The following is a 19,904-nucleotide window of genomic DNA, read 5'->3' as shown; positions in this document are numbered from 1 at the left end:
TAATACACAAACTTTCACAAAGGAAAAGGAATAATATTTACCTGATGAGTTAGCAGTATTTTCACTATGAATGCCTAAACATTCATTGACTGTTTGAATCCAAGATCAACTCTTATGCTTCGCTGAGACACAGTCCTAATTAGAACAGAAAGAAATTGTAAACAAATTTTCTTTTTAAACACATTTTGACAAAGTAGCAAATATTATTTATTTGTAGGAGCTGGTCTTTAAAGTTTTCCTCTAAGAACAATGGTATACTGACTTTCTTCATGCCTATAATCACTGGTATATAGATTTGTTATCCTAGAATGTATCTTGCACTAGACCTATTGTAAACCCTTTGCTTATTTAATTCTATACATAACATTTTTTTATAATTTAATAAATATTTATACTTACTTTATGAATTTTGGACTGAGCTGGGACATCTTGTCCTCTGTAAACACTGTCAAATACTAGTGGTCTTTGACTTAGATACAAAGCTCTGGCTTCAATATCTGACTCAACATTCTAGCGCAGAGTGAAAAAAAAATGGATTTATGGCATAAAACAGGTAAGTTGAAACAAAAAGGATTTACTTCAGTTTCTGCAGACTTTAGTGTTCTGACACTGAAAATGTGTAGTATGTAATTTTTTTTCCTTATAACTTTCAAAAATCCCAGAAAATGTTCATTTTTTAAAACTCTTTAAATATTATCCTGCCTCTCTATTTTAATGAGTATAATGAATAGAAGGTACTTATTTAAATAATGAAGTTGGTATCTAACCATGGATAATAAGTTATCAATAGCTAGTGATATTACAACATAGATGGCTATTTTTAGTATTCTGACAGTAAGCAAACAGTATTGTAAATAAGGCAACTTGTACTATTGTGGTTTAGAGAGTAATCTTATAATAAGTGTGACAAAGATATGCAAGATAAAAATGTTATAAGTTGCAAGAAATATTGTTGTGGATGAAGCTTGTCTGTCTACATCCTTTAACATCTCAATAGATGATCTTTTCCCTTTGCAACTACTCATGTGCCTTAAGAGGCCAGTCCTAAATCCTAGATACACATCTGCAGTCACAGGCTTGGTACTTTTGATCACTAAACATTGCATCATATTCAACTGTGATCCAGGTCATTTCTGTTATGCTTGCTTTCCATGAGGGTCTATCATGTGCTTTTGCTTTTTTTCTCCATGCTATTGGTGTTGATTTTGAAAAGCTTCATATAGAGCAGAGTGAAAAAACAACACCATGGATTTATGGAATAAAACTGCTAAGTTGAAAAAGTGTTCTATGAGATGAACCTTTGTCTTTATGACTGAAGGAGGCCAAGAATCATTTAAAAATGGAATAGAGAAGCTCTACTGCCCTCTATTTGATATGGACTAACCTCTCCATTACTGGGGAAAAATCTGCGCATAAAATGTGTGATAGCTGGGCTTTCCAACATCAGCACTCATCTCTCTTTCATGCTGACCAGATACTGATGTATCTTGTATTATTATAACATCACTGTTGATATCATGATGTAGGTAACTTTCAATATAATTACATCAATAGCTGATAATGTTATATTTTAGTAACATTAATAGCTGAAGTTACAAAATGTAGCTAAAATTATAGAATGATGTAAGTTGCTGATGATGATGAGGTATCAAGAGCTAATGATATTATAACATTTATAAAGTTACTTGCTAAAATTGGTCTTCCAAGTATCTTTACAATCCTCAGACAACGACGTCTGAGCTGGCTTGATCATGCCTGAAGGACAATCATATACCAAGTGTTAATTTTATGGACAACTCACGACAGGTTCAAGATGAACTGATGGTCCCCACCCTTTGATATGTTGATGTAATCAAACAGGACCTCAAAGCAGTGGACAATGATGTTGACAACAGGAAACGCAAGGCCCTACACCACACTATGTAAAGAAATGGTAACCAAGAAAGGTATGGACAGCGAAAAAGATTTGCCTCAGTTCTGGAAAAAAAAGCATGCCAAATGTCACCTTAACATGGGACACATGTGGAAAGGAACATCTCTCTACAGCCACATTAATGAAAAAGTGTTCTGTGAAATGAACTATTAAAAGAGGTCCACTAGTAGATCCAAATGTGTTGAGCTAGTAATATTAAGAAGTAGGTAGCTCAGAATAAGATGACAGCAATGATTGTTAGCAATATTATATCATCAAAAGTTAGGTTTCATTTTTCTTTCTGTAGACAAAGATGAAAAAATGTTGTCTGTACTAAATTATATATTATAATTGAAAGCCTTTACAAAACAAACAAAAAAGTAACTTTTAACACAAGATCCAACCATATTTAACAACGGACTCAACAAAAACACTAGCTGTGGCATTCATACTCTCTTGCCTTGACTACTGCAACGCCGTGCTAGCAGGTATACCTGATGACAAAATAGCCAAGATGCAACATATTCAGAACAACGCCGCTGTGGCATTCATACTCTCTTGCCTTGACTACTGCAACGCCGTGCTAGCAGGTATACTTGATGACAAAATAGCCAAGATGCAACATATTCAGAACAACGCCGCATGAATAGTACTTAGAAAAACAAGACAAGATTCTGCTTTTGTTAATTGGAGGCGCAGTAGCTGAGTGGTAAAGCACTTAGCTATCTGAACCAGGGGTCCCGGGTTCAAATCCTGTCAAAGACTCGAATTTCTAATTTTGGGATCTTTGGGTTTAGCGGTTAGTTGTTGTGCTGGCCTCATGACACCCTATTTAACCATGAGCCAGAGAAACGGATGAACTTTACATCATCTGCCACATGGTCTGAAAGGGGAACTTTTTTTTTTTTTAATAATTATGTCAATTGGCTATGAAAACATTTTTATTCACATGACTGATGGACCAATACATTTTGAAGTAACTCTTTTTAAAGGGATCTGCTTAATATAATAAAGCAATCATAAAAACTGCTTATCTATTGTATCAATGAACAAAACTATACTTGCATACACTGACCTTTGGTGAGCATCAGCTGAGGCTTGTGGGTAAGTGTAGCCCACATAATTACCAATGAAAACAATTTTTTGCAGCTGTATGTGATGAATTTCATTCCCAGCATGCCTTCTATACGTCTGCTGCTATGGCTCACCTGGTGTGGCATTGGAAGTAAGAAACTAATTAGATTATTCCAAGTCTTATAGAGTTTTATATTCTGGTGTTAGAGAGACACATTACAAATGTTAAATCAATTTCAGAATGAAATGTTTGTTAATCTTCATCTGCTGAGAGAGACAATATTTCTTTTCCAAGCTGCATTCCTTCATCACATTTACCTATCCTTTAGCATGTTAGACCATTGGGGCACCACAAAGATCTGTTGACCATCTTTCTGCTTAGTTCCTTAGCTTTAGATTTTTTAAAAACATGGGCTGCCCAAACATTATTGCCTCTCTATTGATCTTAAGAAATGCCAAGCTTTACATTAGGCACCCACCCTTTCCAGCAGCTGCCCAAAGAAATGACATAGTTGGTAGTTTAACTAGATACAGTTTTGATGAATGCCAGAAACAAAGAAAAATCTAGAATGAACTAATAGTGCAATGCAATGAGCTGTAAAACACACTGAGAACATGTTTAGCTTTTTTTTTTTTTTTCAATTTCAAAAATTGTTTTTAAAAACTTTTAAATTATTTGTTATATGTAGGGTTCTTGAGTTTATAAGGCTCATTTTGTCACCATTTTGTTCTAGAGTTATTTTAAAAGGAAGTTGAAAACTAAAACAGTCATAACTTAGGAATGTTTTAAAGTCAACTTACTGCTGAAAGTGTACCAGCAATAATACAAGTGTGGACAGTCCAGGATACAGACAGTTGTTGGCTAACAAGGCAAAGCTGAACTCATCTAACCTAACCCATCTTTACGCACAATATGATCGGTGAAGTACAAACTTTGATGTCAAAATGTAAATATATTAATAACATTACTCTATTTGAGTAAGGGCCTAAGAGTTTGGCCTGAACTGTGTGAAATTTGAACCAATCACTTGGCAGCCTCATCCAGGGGCTTCTTGTCCCAGCATTCAAATCTTTTTTTCCCAATTTATTGTTTTCAGAGCGTTAGTCTCCCCTTAAGTCATTATTTAGTTGAAGCTAACAAACTTAAGTTTATACCAAAAAGTAAAGCATTAAATGTATGTTAAGTTCCCCTTGCAGACCTTGCGGTCTATGTGGTAGATGTTGTTTCTGTGGCCCATGGTTAATGAGGGTGTCATGTGGCCAACACAATGATCAACCACCTTTACAATTCCCTAACTAAAGTCAGGTACCCATTAGAACTCTTTGAATCCTTAATTATTTTCCACGTTTAGATGGAATTAATTTTTTTTTTTGCCATTCGGGGTGAAAAGAATGCTTTGATTAGACTTTTATAAATTTTTTGTTTATAATATAGCACAAAGCAATTATAATAAAACAAAAAATTATTTTTATATTAATGTTTGAAAATTAAAAATAAACATTTACAGACTGCAAAAAAAGCCTCTAGGATCTAGATCTAGAGCAATATAATAAAAAATAAATATTTACCAACAAGTTTCAGATGTATTTTATTGCCGGCATGGAAGAGGTAAAGATACTGACGACAGTCCGGTGCAAAGTCTTTCACATCCCAGGATCTTAAAATGGTATGACGATCCTTAAAATACAAATAAAAACTCCATGAGTCACAAACATCACAATTTTTGTTTATCTTTTAGCTCACTTGGTTACCTAAACTAGTCTATATCAATATACTTTTTATAAAGCTTTTATCAAGTCTGACTGACTTTTTGATAAAAATTGTGTACATGTTATTCTCCCACTTCCCATACTCAGATCAAGTTGAAACAGAGCACTATTATTCATTGTCCTTAACAAAACATAATTAACCAAAGAGTTAAATGATTATTGGCTACATGTAATTTTAATTGGGGAAAAGTAAAGGCGGTTGGTCATTGTGCTGGCCACATGACACCCTCACTTACAATAGGCCACAGAAACAGATGACCTTTATATCATCTGTCCTATAGACCACAAGGTCTGAAAGGGGAACTTTCCTTTTTGATGTGTTGTTACAAACTGACAGGAGAAAGGATGAAAGGCGGAACACTGGCGCCTCAAAACCAGTTTAGCTTCGTGTTGATGGGGCACGTCAGCCTAAATAACGCAACCCATCTAGGAGAAGGAAAACTCTCCAAACCTCCACTCTGTGGCGATACTCCCCCGTGTGGGTATCGGGGCTTGGAAATGACCAAGAGAAATAAATAACCCCACTGCCTTTCCACTTGCATTTCACTAAGTGAATAATAGTGGACCTTCCCCCCCTCTAGGTGCTTTTTGACGGAGGTCTGGATTGCACTACACCAGACAGAGGTCCTTGTCTCACTACATTCTAATACTAGATATAAATCCATCATGAAGTGTTTTTTTTCTGGATCTGGTGAATGTGATATCGTGAAGGGGCCTGGATCCAGGATGTGACGATTCCACAGGGCATACCCAAGGCACAGTCCACTTTAAGCTTTCTACTGCAGAAAAGTTCCATTTGGAGAGCTCTATGGATGGCGGAGAATGGACCATTGGCCAACCCCACCTTGTCCCATGGATATTCCGGTTACAGTCTTCAGACCTAGATGTTTCCTTTTATGTCAGTATTGGAGAAAATTGCCAAGACCGAAAACTCCCTTAAAATGCGGGGACTATATATATTTATAGATTTTTAAAAAGCCTGAGGAAACAGCCAGCCTACACTAAATGCCAAGGAATTTAACGAAAAATCCATTAGAGCTCAGACGTCGCCTCGTAAAAGGTCTGCGCATGGCAGTTTCTTCCAGGACTGCCTGTGATAAGTCAGCTACTGGAAATAAAAAACAGACTAGCAGCAAACACCTAAACCTTTTGCAACTCAACATCTTAGGCCTACAAAACAAGACAACAGAACTCCAACACATACTCAAGAAGCATGATATACACATAGCGCTATTGCAAGAAACACTACTGCCCAAGAAAAAAATAAACATCACAGGCTACACACAGTACAGATTCCTTTGCACCAAATGTCAGGGAATTATGACCATCATAAGAAACAACACACAAGCCACAGTAAAACAAATACAGAACAATACAGACATCGACACGCAGGAAATACTTCTTTGGAGAGGAGGAACAACATCAAAAACTACTATTGCCCACCATCATCAACAGCAGAAATAGACATACAACTACCACACTACACAAGGACAATAATAGCTGGCAACATCAATGCACACACACCTTCCCTAGGCTACCCACACTACAACAAGCGTGGCAAAGAAATATAGGATGTAACAAATGCCTCTAACCTACAACTTCTGCAAAACAAAACTTCACCTCCAACTTTCCTCCACAGAGCACACAACACAACTAGCAGACCTGACCTAACTTTTATCTCTACAGACATTACCAACTCTTCTAAAATAACAGTACTTGAAAACATAGGTAGTGACCACAGGCCTATACTCCTCAATATTGGAATGCCAGGTAGATACCAATCCAACAAAACAACTAGATGGAACTATAAAAAAGCTAACTGGGCAGCTTTTTCACAAGAAACAGACACAAGACTATCAAGCATAATTGAGACAGACGTCAATTCAATCTACACAACTATAGTCTCCAACATCTTACAAGCAGCAAAAAAACACATCCCTCGAGGCCAAGTTAAGAAATACAAACCTTTTTGGACACCTGAATTAGATAAATTAGTAAAAGAAAGAAACATGGCCAGGAAGACTATAGAAAAAAAACCTACTAGAGAGAACAAGACAACATACAACAAATTGACAGGGCTTATAAGATACAAAATTAAAACAGAAAAAAAAGAAAAAGTGGACCACAACATGCGAACAACTACATCTAAACAAGGATGGTCGAAAGGCCTGGACCCTTCTGCACCGGTTAACAGGAAAGAAACAAATAACAAACTTCCAACCTATAAAAGGCACTGACGACATAATAACAGAAAACCTTAAAAAGGCTGAAACCTTCAATAAATATTTTGCCAGCATTAACAAGTCAAAGCCAAGAAAACAACTGGACCAGGCCTTCAGTAATATCTTAAAGAAAGAAGAAAAAGCTCCAACAGTCAACTGTCAGATCTTTGACACTCCCTTCACTCTACATGAGCTCAATACTGCCCTCAAGCCTCAAGTCAAGAAAATCCCCTGGAAACGATAAAATAACAAATGAAATGATTCAGGGACTAGGACCACAGGCCCAAAACTGTATACTTAACTTTATCAACCAAACATGGAAAACTGGAGACATACCACAGGAATGGAGAACCGCAAACATAATACCCATTTTAAAGAAAAATAAACCACCTGGAGACTCAAAAAGTTATAGACCAATTTCTCTAACATCCAACATTGGTAAAATGGCAGAAAAAATGATCAATAACCGACTTTATTGGTGGCTAGAAAGTACTTGCTCACTCCACAATGCACAAGCTGGCTTTAGGAAAGCAAGTAGAACAGAAGATCACCTCTTTCGTTTTATCCAGGACGCAGAAGAAGGGTTTCATGAAAACAAGCACACTACAGCAGTATTTATAGATTTGCAGCAAGCCTATGATAGAGCGTGGAGAAAAGGTCTATTTTTGAAGATGAAAAAAATGGGCATCCATGGAAAAATGTACAGCTGGATCAGGGCATTCTTAAAAAACAGAACCATCCAAACCCAATTCGAAGGTGCCATCTCTAGTAAAAAAAGTTTGGAAGAAGGACTACACAAGGTTCAGCCCTTAGCTGCACTCTCTTTCTAATCTTCATGAATGACCTTTCGGACCTCATTTCGGTCAATAAGGCACTTTATGCAGACGATCTTTTAATTTGGACTACAGAGAAATATCCAGTGCTGACTAGATCCAAACTAAATAGAGCCCTCACAACTATCTCCACATATTCAAAATTATGGAAAATGGAAATAAACAAAGAAAAGTCAGTTTATTCAATCTTTAGCCACAGCAACAAAACAGCAAAAAGAAACTACATCCTAAAAATAGACTCTCAGCCAATAAATAAAGAAGAAAATCCAACATATCTTGGTGTAAAACTAGACCAAAGACTGTCTCTAAAACACTTTATGGCAGATTTAAAAGAAAAGGTATCACTAAGATTAAACATAATAAAACACCTAGAAGGAACATCCTGGGGAGCTGAAAAGAAAACCTTAAGACAGTTATACACTGGATATGTCAGATCTGTAATGGATAACTGTCTCTCCATTCAAGTAGCTGCCAACAAAACCTATCAATCATCATTAGATACAATCCAAAACCAAGCCTTGCGGCTAATTAGTGGAGGTATGAGAACTACTCCCACAGCAGCCTGAGAAATAGACTCCAATATTGAACCTCTTAAGTTAAGGCGCAACAGAGCAGCATTAGAAGCTATTGAGAGATACAGAAGGTTGGAGGAAATATAGGAAAAACAACCAAAAAAGCAAAAGACTCTGAATTAACTTACTGATGAACTAGCCCTAAAACACCACCTACCCAATAACAGAGAAAAAATTACCAGGTTTTCAAACATTACGCCCGGACTAAACTACAAACAACCAACCATCAAAATACATTTACTAAATAACACCTTAACAAAGAATTAAATCCACTGAAGCTCAAAGTAGGCACGCTTGAAACAATCGAAAGCTATCAAAAAACAGCTTTCCATATTTATACAGACGGATCGGCTTTCAAAGCTACCATCAGTGCTGGTCTTGGTGCCTTCCTGGTCTTCCCTAAAAATAAACACTTTGAGATAAGCACACCCTGTGGCGATTACTGCTCAAACTTCCAAGGCGAAATTGAGGCAATTACCATAGCACTTCAGACAGTGGAAAACAAATTATATGAAGGAGTGCAACCACCATCAGATATTGTTGTCTTTACAGACTCCCAATCTACTCTGCAAGCACTTAACAGCAGCACCTCAAACAGCCCAAGAGAGTTGACAACACTCATTGTGATAATCCACCAGATGATATCAAAATTAAATATCAATATCACACTACAGTGGATCCCTGGACACATTGACATCATGGGAAATGAAAAGGCAGATAAGCTATCAAAGGCAGGTTCATCTATAGAACAACCAGATAGACCTGTTACCTCACCCTAAGGTCAATGTTAGTCAACAATCACAAAGAGGAGTGGCTCAACCAATGGGCATCAGGAAACACAGGCAGAGCCATGTACAGAGAAATGACTACGCCTAACAAACTGGACAGTATTAACTTCCTCCCCCGCAAAGAACAATCTACAATCTTCCAACTAAGAACAGGACACACACCACTATTAAATTACCACCTGAACAAAATAAACTCCATACAACTACCCCTTTGCAGACACTGCGCCCACCCCTTTGAAACCGTAAACCATATCCTCTTTGAATGCCCCTCCCTAATCCACCTTAGGCAGACCCTACTTCCACTACAGCCCAACATAACCAACACCCTGTATGGCAGTGCTGAACAACTGAAGAAAACGGCACACTTTTTTTCCTTGGCACAGTCTACAAAAGAGCTCACAGCAATAAAGCTGGCTAGAAGAAGAAGAAGAAGAATGTGAAAAGTGAAATAGAACTAACAGTATTGAGATATGTGCCTGTAAATGTGCAGCTATTTTATAAGCTTTGTTTATTTTTTATTTTGCTTGTTACATTTCTTTCTTATTAGAGGCTCAATGTATTGAGAAACTATATTGTGATCTTATATTTCTGTATTACAACATTGTTTCTTTATAAAATCAACTTGTCAGGATGTAACCTTATAAAACGAGAGCTTTAATTCATTCTTCTTCAAGCCACATTTATGTTGCTGACTTTTAGGCTCTTTAGCTGCCCACTTTTCCTCATTTAGACCTTGTGATCTATAAGACAGATGATGTATAGGTCATCTGTTTCTGTGGCCCACAGTTAATGAGGGTATCATGTGGCCAGCACAATGACCAATGGCCTTTACATGTCCCCAACTATTTCCAGGTACCCATTACAGTTTTGTGGACTCAGGAGCGCCCTTAAAATCCTGAAATTAAAAACCCAGTCATCACTCGGATTCAAACTCGAGACCCCTCAGTTTGAAAGCCAAGTGCTTTACCACTTAGTCACCACAACCTGTCCCATAGAAAAAAATGTGCTGTTTACTTTTTAGCTGTTCTACACTGCCATACAGTCTTGGTTATTTTGTGGTAATTGGTTCTGTCTGCGATGAATCAACTTCTGTGAAATTTCCTTTATTAATTCACTTTTTGTGTTTATTATATTTCTAAGTAAAAAGGGAAAATGGTGTCAGATCATGTCTCAGTGGTTCAAGTGTAGTTACATAAATAATTTAGTGTTCTTGCTACAAGTCTGGAGCATAAAATTGAAAAAATTTCAGAAACTCAATAAAGTCTCATACAAACTAGAAAATCTTGATGAATTTTATTTTTATTTAATGTACATAATCCAGCTCAGGCTTTAGAACAGCCACAAAAACAGTGTTTCTTGTTTTAAGCACCACAGAGTTCTTCTTCATCATTCTCATTGTTATGTTGGAGTGTTCATATGACTAGACCAATACATGAGATGAACTGTGCAGTGGTTTCCAAATCAGGGAGCTCTCCATATAGTTTTCTTTCTATTGGGGCGATTTGGGGCCAATGTCTTATACGGGCCTCTTGGTAGAGAGAGCAGTTTTGGTGGACGTGGTCGGCATTTTCTGGTGATACTCCACATGGGCAGATTTCACTGGTTCCAATTTTGAGCTTCCGGAACATGTGTTGTCGCATTCTGTTGTGTCCGGTCCTGAGTTGAAAGATTATATGTTGGTCTTGTCGGGATAGCTTATAGTAATCGTCATCTTTCTTGTGATTTGGATGAGAGCTCGTCCATTTCTCATTTATTTTGTCTACAATTAATTTCTTCATTTCTTCTGGATAGAGTGCAGAGTTTACTTGTGAGTTTGTTCTCCCACTCTTGACGAGTGTGTCAGCCTTCTCATTTCCTGCTAGTTGTATATGAGCTGGTATCCATTGAATAACAGTTTTTTTGCTATGTTGGAGTTCAGTAACCAAAGAGTTGTTTTTTTAATATTTGGCATGTTCAATAGAAGTGGAAGAAAGAGAGAAAGAAAAATATTATGGGCTAATAGCTTGAACAAATTTGCTTCTTTAATTTTTTGTTATTTTTTTGTTGCCAGTTTCAACATGACGCTAAATGCTGAAACAATGAACAATACATACATATAGCATATGTGAAGCACTAGGGTCCACATTTTTATAAGAGAAATTAGTGAATTATATAAACACAATAAGGGACTGTAACAAGCAGGGCAATAACCAGTAACCCCAGAAACAGTCTTTATATATGTAATATGTATGCATCATTCAGTTTCGAAGTGAGACTGCAATTTGTGTTTTCAGTTAACCAAGAGATTGCAAGCTTCATTCAAAGACCAATGTCTGAGTACCACTCATGGAATCAAAGTTTTAGACAGTCTTACTTACATGAGGTTAAGTGAAGAAACATGAAGTTAATCTTAAAAAGAAATTTAAAACAAAAATCTAACATAAAATGGAAAAAAATCTTACAGTCTGTGCTTTGTCTTGTGTTAAACGAACAGCCAAAAGAAGAAAGCAAAAGCTTCATCAGCTTGACACCACATCAGGTCCACATCTTTTAGTGCTGATCGCTTGATGTACATGACTCTATCAGACCTCTATTAGAAGACTTGCTTACTGGTTTCCAACTCACGGGGACACAGCAGAATTACATCTCTATTCTTGAAAAAAAAAAAGATATATAAGGTTAAGCATTCTGATAGCTGAATTAAACATTTTTAAGTTTCTTGGGTTAAATTTTTTCTTTACAACTAATCAAGTTTTCAGTCCAATTTCTTTTGAAATATAGACAAATGGTCAACATCTTAACAAACTATATTTATTACGACTGTTTCTTATTGCCTTAAACTCAGATTACTCTGCTAAGTCATTGGTTTCCCTTGCTGATTTAGGCAACCCATATAAGGTAGGCATTAGAGTTTAGTGGACTCTAAGGCATCCTTGATTCCAGAAGTTCAAAACACAGTCTTCATCTGTATTTGAACTCAATATCCCTCAGTTTGGAAGCCAAGCCTTTTACGACTCAGCACCCATGCTCCCAGGTATGTTTGTAACTAATTTTTATTACATGGTTCCCTGGTCATATGTTATGCACTTTGGGATCCCCACCACCCTAGAGGAGGTTTGGATTACTACATAAACTTCATTTTTCAAGGAACATAAAAAAAAACTTTAAAAGAAACAATCTCATTTGTGGACCAGTGGAGGGGAGGGGGTATCTGGGAGAAGGTTTTCCGTGATGCCTTTCGGTGCTTTGCTCAAGTTGGGTGTCGAACCTCGAGCCCACTTATTAGGTAGCCAACACAAACGTACTTAGCCTCTGGACCATGCTTCCCAACATATGTCAAGATCTGTAAGTCTGTTAATAAGAGTAATACTATGTGTACAGAAACAATCAATCTTCTGATCAACACAAACTCGACAGACCCAGATTAGACATATTATTGATCTAAATCAGACAATATAAATAATAATAACAATTGCTAGAGTTCTTAATGTCAAACGTGAAAAAGCTAATGAAAACATTGTTGCTTATGTAATGTGTCTAGAAGAAAGTGGAACTCTTGTTGTCAAGTTCTTGAGTTAGATGTGTTCTGTTGAGCAGTGTTTACAGAAGGCCTATTAGAGAGAATCAGAATTACAATATACAAAACCAAACAAATATTTTTTTTTCCAATTAATATTGAGAGAAGATTCTCCCGACAGAATAATAATTGTTTTGCCATTTCTTCACTAAACATTGTGTAGGTTGATGCTATGTGTTCAAATTGATCCAAGTAATTTTCAAGAGTTTCCTCTTTGATATTAAAGTTATGGAATTTGGAGATGTTTGTTGGGTCGATATATTAGGGTTTACTTTGACTGCTTCTACTTTTGCTAATTCTATCCATTCCTCACTTTCTTTTTGTTTGGTTTCTAATTGTTTTTGTTTGAGTTCTAAGTCTTTTAATTGTTTTTGATGAGCTCGTTGAGCTGCTCTTTCATCTCTTTCTCTTATTCCCCTATATCTGTTTCAAGTTTATCCCTCTCTTTCTTTTCAGCTTTTTCTAATTCTAATTCAATAAATTGTGAGAAATTAGTGGAGGGATCAACAAAGGCTATGGCACCTTACCCAAAAATAAAGGCAGCTATCCAGAGAGATGAAAGGGGCAGTCCCCCAGAAGGTTGTGCGCAGGGCTAACTACTTTGTCATATAAAAAACAAATACTGTCCTGAAAGCTTCTACTCACAAGAAAACCTGGACAGATCTCAAAGGAAAACAGCCTTGGCCTGGAAAAGACATGATTTTTGTTTTGCAACATGGAATGTGCAAAGCCTTTATAGAGCAGGTGCGCTAGCCCAACTTACTGAAGTGTTAAAGAAATAAAGGATACCTCTTGTAGCCATACAGGAAACCAGGTGGAAAAACATTCTCAGAACTAAGGAGTATACTATATTTTATAGTGGTGGAAGCATTAACTTAGGTACAGGTTTTGCTGTAAAAAGAAAATTGCAGGTAATGTCATTGGACTTACACCTGTAAGTGATAGACTCTGCTCACTACGTTTGAGAGGAAAATTCTTCAACATATTATTCATCAATGTCCATACCCCTACTGAAGATGCAGATGATAACACAAAAGAAGCCTTCTATGATGGACTGGAAAGAATTTATGATGAAGCACCAAAGCATAACATCAAAATAAATCCTAGGAGATTTTAATGCAAAAATTGGAAAAGAACCAGCATACAGACCAACAATTGGCAAAGAAAGCTTACATGAATAGTCCAACAATAATGGCATAAGATTACTGAATTTTGCATCAGGAAAAGGAATGTCTATCTGCAACACTAAATTTTAACATGAGAGTATTCACAAGGTAACCTGGATCTCACTCGATTTAACACCCAGAATCAAATAGATCATATACTCATAGATAAGAGACATTGATCGGATATGCTAGATCAGAAGTGTGCAAATTACGGCCCACAGGCCACATGAGACCCGCCTAACTGTTTTATGCGACCTGCGCATACCTACAGAAATTAGGTGAGCTCATAGAATATACATATAAAGAATGCTAATATATAAAAAATAACTAATTTTAAATATCTATATAAATTATTGAAATTTCTGATTCTTATCAGTTATGATGAAGAGGTGAAAGAAATAGTCTCTACACATCATTCTAAAAAGCCTAAACTAAACCTAGCGTAAATTCTTATTTGCAATATTTTAAAGATCCAGTCAAAGATTGAAACTCAGAGAAGTACTTGAAGATTTGGAAATAAAACATTCCAATGATCGGTACCACAGTAGTGTCTGCTGGCTTAACATGGACAAGATATTGAGTAGAATATTGGATCTCAAGGAAGAAATTGTTACGTTCCTTAAAGGACATTGACTATGACTTTGCTACTAATATTTCTAATGAAGAGTGGAAGACTTTTTTTTCTTCGGAGGTATTGCACATGAAATGTATGTGCATGCTAAATCTTTTCAAACAAAACTTTCCCATTTTTCCAGGCAAGCAAGTGAAAACAGATTTTGACATTTTCCTTTGCTGAAAGGTAAAACTATTTCTAGTAAAACGGTTGAATTATTTGAATTATTTTATTGTGGAATGGGCTGAATACTTTGAGGGGACAATGGAGAATATGAACTGCCACATTGGAGGACCAGATCCCTTAGTGAACCAACACTCATTGAAACATCAGAAATAATTAGGACCACAAAGAATCACAAAGCACCAGGAGAGGACCAAATTACAGCACAACTAATTAAATATGGAGGAGAACACTTAGATTCCCAAATACACAGACTAATATCAAGAATTTGGGAAGAAGAAGTAATACCAACAGAATGGGAAACAGCTCTTATAATCTCAATACACAAAAAAAGGATCCAAGCTAAAGTGCTGCAATTACAGAGGAATCTCTCTACTAAATGTGACATAAGATCCTGTCTAGGCTTATAACTAAGAGGCTAGGAAAATACTCAGAAGAAATCTTAGGTGACTAGTAATCTGATTTCAGATCAGATAGATCCACAACTGTGGGTCCACAACCAACAGGGACGATATACAGCTAACCTCTACAATACCTTGCTTATGCCGATGACATTGCCTTATTGGGTAAAGAAACGTCTGACATTGCTAGTTTTTTCACACAACTAGAAGAAGCATCTCGACCAGCAGGACTTGAGGTCAATGACAGTAAACTTGAGTAAACCCAAGTACCCAAATATCACGTCATATAATTTAGATTATTTTAGATTAGATCTAGATCTAGTTGCCTTCCAATCTCCCCTTTCACTAGATCTATTCTAACATATATTCAATACTGGATCTACTCATGATCTAGCATCAATTTTTTTATTCATTTTCACTACTAAAAAAAATTGGTCTCAAATTTGTCAAATGTTAATGAGACAAATTCAACAAATTTATACAAATTGCTACCCAAATTGCTACTAGAAACTCTAGACCTAGATTAGTCTAGTTAACTCTAGTTCTAGATTTTTTCTAGATCTAGACTCTACTGTAGTACTGTCTCTACTGTAACTATCTAGATTCTAGTTTGTCTAGATTACTCGTCTCTAGAATACTCTAGATCTAGTATAGTCTAGTCGTCTAGGTCTAGATCTTGAATCTTCATCTAGTCTATCTCTATAGTCTATAATTTATTTCGTAGAGTTATTTATTATATAGTAATATACTTATTATATAGATCTAGATCTACTCTATAAACTATAACTCTACTTACTAGATCTAACTATCTAGATCTAGATCTACAAGTGTAGTACAAGTAGTACAAGTACAAGTCGTAACAAGACAACAAGTGACTAGAATTTACTAGAATGTAGTCTAGTCTACTACTTCACTACTTACTACTAGAATTACTTACCCCAATCATTATTTATATCCATATTCTACAGCTGAAACATTAATATTCCCATTAGAATCTTATTCATAAGCCTAAATATGTTTCATTTTGAAGGCTTTCAAAAAATCCATTCCAACATGGTGCGGAGATGAGATAATCATAAGCCATGATAAGCACCTAAAAATAGCTTCACTATCGCTCTTCTAGGTCAGAGTTAGTAAAGGTATATATCGTTATTTAAAAACTAGCAGTGCGTGCGTAAACGAAACAACCCAAAATCGGCGACTAATCGGCGCCTTCGACATAGCGGTCACGCTCTAGTTGTCTACCTACAGTGAAGTCCAGAAGGGCGTAGGCGCCATTATCCCATTGGTGGTTAGAAAGGCTTTTATCTAACTACCAGTCCTGGACGTAGGGCTCTTCACCTCTGTCCTGTCTGAGGCAGGGGCGTAGCTAGGAATTTTTCATCGATTGGGGGCCCGGGGGGCTTGGCCTCTTTGGGGGCCCCTGCAGTTGCTTAATATTAAACTTTCAATGTAAAAAACACTCATTAGGGGGCCCCCCTCAAGTGGGGACCCGGGGGGATTTTGAAATGCTCCCCCCTCCTACCCCCACTTTAGCTACGCCACTGGTCTGAGGGCTCCCAACGGTAGACGGCCATATCGATTGACTGGGCCAGACCAGACCTAGACGTGTACAGTACACAGCGCACCGTCCCCGTTCCTGGGCCCCACTCGCTACAAGTGGCCGAGAACAGTGCTAACTTGGGGAGCTTGTCTCATATTCCTATACTGTAACCGCCACTGTTCCGTGCAAGGACCGCCACTCCAGCTAACGAGACACTGATGACGGCCCCCTTGTGGAACGGCGTGACGGACTTTTTGGACATTCGCAACTATAAATTTCAATATTGTAAAAGGAAAGTTTCCCTTTCAGACCTTGCGATCTATGAGGCAGATGATGTTAAGGTCATCTGTTTCTATGGCCAACTTTTAACGAGCAGGATGTCATGTGGCCAGCACAACGACCAACCGCCTTTACTTTCCCAAATTAAGTCAGGTCACCATTAGATTTGGGTGGACCGAAATTCAAAATCCCAGTCTTCACAAAGCCGAGCGCTTAACCAATATGCCACCGCGCCCCCCTCCCCAGTACAAATTTGTTATTTTTTTTTGTTATTGATTCATGTATTTTCTTCGCCAAAGAATAATTGTGCTAAAGTTTCAACTTGATCCAAGAATGGGAATGGGTGAAATGACATGTTCAAACTTTTTACCAGACAGACAAGATTTGGTATACGCTTTGTAAAAAAACAGGTCTATTGTGTAAGTGATGTGGAATTTTTTTTAAAGTTTCGGACACTTCTTTCGAAATGAAGATCATTCATTCCAGGCCAAACCTCATGCGTGACGTCGGGGGATGACATCATTGACGACGAGCATTGAAGTGCATATCGCTCGAACAGGGGGCCACCAGGGGCGTAGCTAGGAATTTTTCATCGTTGGGGGGCCCAGGGCTTGACCTCTTTTGAGGCCTCCGCATTTTGCGTAATATTTTTTTTTATATAAAAAAACACACTAATTTGGTTGCCCTCCAAATTGGGGGGGGGGGGGTCGTGGGAATTTTCAAATACTCCCCCTCCCCTTCCCCTATTGTTTTTACAAAGCTTATATCAACTCTGTCTGGTCAAAAAGTTTGTAGTTTTTTTTTTCTAAAAGTATTTTTTTTTTTTAATTTTCTTGTTCATATATTATTTTTTAAGCGATGGGAATTTCAAGTCACTGTCCACTGAAAGAAAACCTAGATAAAAGTCAGCGCTATTGTGTCTCTAGTGCAATGTTTCCCAAACTTTTTCCTTAAAGGAACACTTCGCACGTTCTGAGTATTTAGCGAAACTTTTCGCTTATTTTTTTTTCACTTGGTAGCCTTAATTAGCCTTAATATGGATTGTGTATGTGTGTGTGTTTATATTGTTACGATCTTCTCTATCAGGCCTTTTGCAAACACTGCCAACAACACAACACATCTAAAACAACTTGACTACAAAAGCTTCAATAAACAAAGTGGCGGTTTAATGACAAATTACATCAACAACAGCCAATAAACACAATTGGCTACACTAACTGAAATGCTTTTCTTCACAACAGAACTGCCTAACTAATCCCTACAAGTCTCTCTAGCTCGCACAGCTACATCTTAGAGGACTCTCAAGGTACTGCACAGTCTTTCTCTTGCTGTCTTGGACTCAACTGTCTTTCTTTACACACGAGTCTCTCCCCCGTAAAGGCTATCTGTCACATGACCTCAGCACAGGTCATACTTGCGTGCACTAGCCCTTGACCTGTGTGATTGGCATGAGTAATGTATGTCATTAGGCCGCACACACATTAACCCTTTCAGTCCGCCACTAAAGTTACTACAATATGGTGACGGTGGGAAGAGTTTAGCGGTTGTCCCTAATTAACATGCGTAACTAGATTAACACATGTATTTGATAAGGACGTAATTATATTTTTGAGAAACGTCTGTAATTCATAAGATAAAATAAGAAGTATTCTTAAAGCAACCCAATTCATTATAGTAGAAGTAAATAAGAGATTGTTACGTAAGACTTTGGTCCTTTTTTATAAGATGTCCGGCTAGATTAGGGTCACTTTATACATGCAAGCCCAAGGAGCACAGAAAGAAGGACAAAGCCTTCAAAAGGAGGACAATGAAAATAAAACTTAAAAAAAAAAAAGTTTTGCAACTTAGTTAATGAAACGTGTCATTCAATCTTAAATTGCAAAACAACTCATAGGTAGCCTACCCATTTCAGACCTTGCTATTGATAGGGAGGGGTAGATGACGTTAAAGCTCATCTATTTCAATGGCCGACTGTTTCAACGAGGGTTTTATATGACCAATACAACGGTCAACCGCCTTTACCTTCCCCAACTAATGTTAAGCACCCATTAGAGTTGGGTGGACTCAGCAGGGGGGTCCTAGGAATCCACGTAGAATGCAATTTTTCTGTTCTCTAAATGATTTGTGTAGTTCTGGTCACACACATGATTATATTTCACACCTATCTCCCATTCAATTCATCATTTGAGAGTGAGTTTATGTGATTAAAGCAGAAGATATAAAGCAGTGGTTCCCAAACTTTTTTGTCTCGTAGACCCCTTGCCATTTTTTTCTGGTTTTCAGTAGATCCATTGCTTAACTTGCAAATTTTTTGCAAATTCATAAACATTTTTTAAAAATAATTTCTAAATGTTGTTAGTTGAAGAGTGAAAATTGTAAAACTACATATGAAGTCATATAGAACTATTGCTGGCTGCCTGGTCGTGCGGTTTGCGCGCTGGACTGTCGATCAAGATTTATCGATGGTCCAGGGTTCAAACCCTGCCCACTCCCATCCCTCGTCTTCCTGCGGTAGGTTTGGACTAGGAAGTAATTATCTTCAACTCTCAAGAAACATCCGAAACATATAAAACAAACATTTATATTGAAATTTAAACCAATTAAAATAACAATTTATATGTATTGCTGGAATCACTAAACACACTGGAAATGTGTTTTTTTTTTAAGGCTTATCCTCCGTTGCTATGAATATAATGTTTCATATAGGAATTTGTTGTTCTATGAAGTAGTCCTTCCAACATTAAATATTAATTAGTTAATTTTCTTGAAATATCATTGTAAAAGGTTTCGCAAAGAGCAGTTTCTTATGTATTTCTTGATTTTCACGTGTGGCACAAATATTGAATCTGCGGAACTGTTTTCATTAACCTTGGTTTGCTACCCACCTAGCAGACGGAAAACAGAACTCAAACCTTTGCTGCCTTGCACATATACCCAAACGTGGGAAAGGTTTTGTGGGTCACCCTGTGGAAAAATAAGGAGACGGCGTAGG

The 19,904-nt window shown here is 37.2% G+C and overlaps 1 long non-coding RNA gene across 5 annotated transcripts; it reads right to left on the bottom strand.

Moving 5' to 3' along the window:
• Positions 1 to 47: 47 nt before the first annotated feature.
• Positions 48 to 16,178, bottom strand: LOC129924806 (uncharacterized). Of its 5 annotated transcripts, XR_008776741.1 has the most exons (9): positions 16,028 to 16,178; positions 11,613 to 11,803; positions 4,556 to 4,664; positions 3,788 to 4,097; positions 2,988 to 3,120; positions 2,298 to 2,406; positions 1,385 to 1,506; positions 400 to 510; positions 48 to 135 (listed from the first exon to the last, which is right to left on the bottom strand). It is a non-coding gene; the product is annotated as an uncharacterized LOC129924806 (long non-coding RNA). The 5 variants fall into 5 exon arrangements; XR_008776738.1 differs by lacking the exons at positions 1,385 to 1,506; positions 2,298 to 2,406; XR_008776739.1 differs by lacking the exons at positions 1,385 to 1,506; positions 2,298 to 2,406 and having other exon boundaries at positions 117 to 135; positions 3,788 to 3,848.
• Between the last annotated feature and the right edge of the window lie 3,726 nt (positions 16,179 to 19,904).

This window comes from Biomphalaria glabrata, chromosome 2 (assembly GCF_947242115.1).
Source record: "Biomphalaria glabrata chromosome 2, xgBioGlab47.1, whole genome shotgun sequence".
NCBI lineage: Eukaryota > Metazoa > Mollusca > Gastropoda > Planorbidae > Biomphalaria > Biomphalaria glabrata.
The sequence above is the reverse complement of the archived record's forward strand: the minus strand, read 5'-3'. Positions and strand labels throughout refer to the sequence as shown.